Raw genomic sequence first — 1,710 nt, 5'->3', positions numbered from 1 at the left:
TGCATTTTGTTTGTTTACAGCGCTGTATAAGTAAACTTATTTTTATTTTTAGGTACAAAATTAAGTCACAAAAAAAAAATAACGACACGCTAAGCTAAGAATCAGTTTAAAATACAGAAATTTGTATCAATCAAAACAAAGACTAAGCTAACATCAATAAATAAAAAGGCTAAAACTTAAAATAGAGATCGTTAGCAGCTTCATCGAGCATAAAAGGGGCAGATCAATTTGGCAATTTTGTTCCCAATGTTCTCTTTGAATGATAGTATTCTCAGAACTCTTACAGACAACGCTAGTTTAACATCTCCTAAGTTAAGCGTCTTCCAAATTTAGCATCTTCCAGACAACACTAATGTAATAGATTTCGTCATTCATGATTTGTTCCGTCTTACGTTGTTGTTTTTGTACAAAGCTTATATCAACTCACTCTGTCTGGTAAACCATTGTACACGTTATTGTTTCCACCCCCAATCTCGGATCAAGCTGAAATTTTGAACAATAGGGAAGCGTGGTCGAGGGGCTAAGTGCGCTTGAACTTGGCTTGTCTCGGCTACCTAGAAGGGGGTTCGACACCCGACTCGGGCAGAGTTGCGTTTACTGAGCGCCTAAAGGCAGCACGGAAAACCAACTCCTAGATACCCCCTCCCCCCTCCCTCTGAGCATGCTATAAGCATGAAAGTAGCGCTATATAAAAGCTATAATAAAAGCTATAATAATTATATAACAATTATGTCTTTACCTGATAAACAATAATCCATAAAAATTAACCAATTGGTGATTAATTATTTTGTTTGGTATCTGAAACATTGTAATAAATTTTAATTGGCTTATAAGGTACTATAAATTGAATTACTCCACTTTACACTTTGTAGATGGTGGGAAACTAACAAAAGATAGCTATGAAAACTTCCATTTTCTTACGTACTTCCCTGGTGCAGCCGCAGTGGTTAGTGTAATCGTATTAACTTGAGGAGGCTGAGAAGGCGTTATCCCTTGAGTTCGAATTCAGAAATGCATTTAAAAAGCGATAACCCAGATACCCCATTCTTTCTCCATCTCCCCCCATACTTTTTTATCCAACTGGACTTCGCTACACTCAAGGCTCTTAAAGTAATTCTGTACTTATTATCTGTATCCCTACCCCAACTTGGCCCCGGTAATGGTTAAGTTCGGCCATGCCATTAAGTGACGGGTGAATAAAGAGTAGATTGTTTGTTCTTCCCCCATCCTTTTTTTTTTCGCAGCTCATGTTACGTGGTGTAACTCTAGTCCGACTTTGAAAAATAAAAGAGTGATCTTTCCATTCCTTCTTTGTGTCCAGACTGTTGAGCAATTAAGAGAATTATATATATATAGATAGCTTAACACAATGAATGAAGTCTTTTTCTCCGAATTAACGATGCCAACGTTGATTTAACCCCATCAAACTAAAATGATTCTTCTGATTTATAAACTTTAAGTTGTGTTGAGTATAACTTGATACCAAACATAAAAGTTCAAACACAAACGTTATTTGAAAATTTAATCATAACAGAAGAGTGAAATACAAATGAGCAGAACGAATAATTCTATCGGAACGAGGAAAATAATTACGGAGAGAAAGAGTTAATATCAATTACTTAACACAACGATCGCTTGATGTGCTACACTCCCGTGTATTTCTTAGTGTCGACGTATTACGTTGAAACACTTTGACTAATAATGAAGTAA

This window comes from Biomphalaria glabrata, chromosome 1 (genome assembly GCF_947242115.1).
Source record: "Biomphalaria glabrata chromosome 1, xgBioGlab47.1, whole genome shotgun sequence".
NCBI lineage: Eukaryota > Metazoa > Mollusca > Gastropoda > Planorbidae > Biomphalaria > Biomphalaria glabrata.
Note: the sequence above shows the minus strand (reverse complement) of the source record.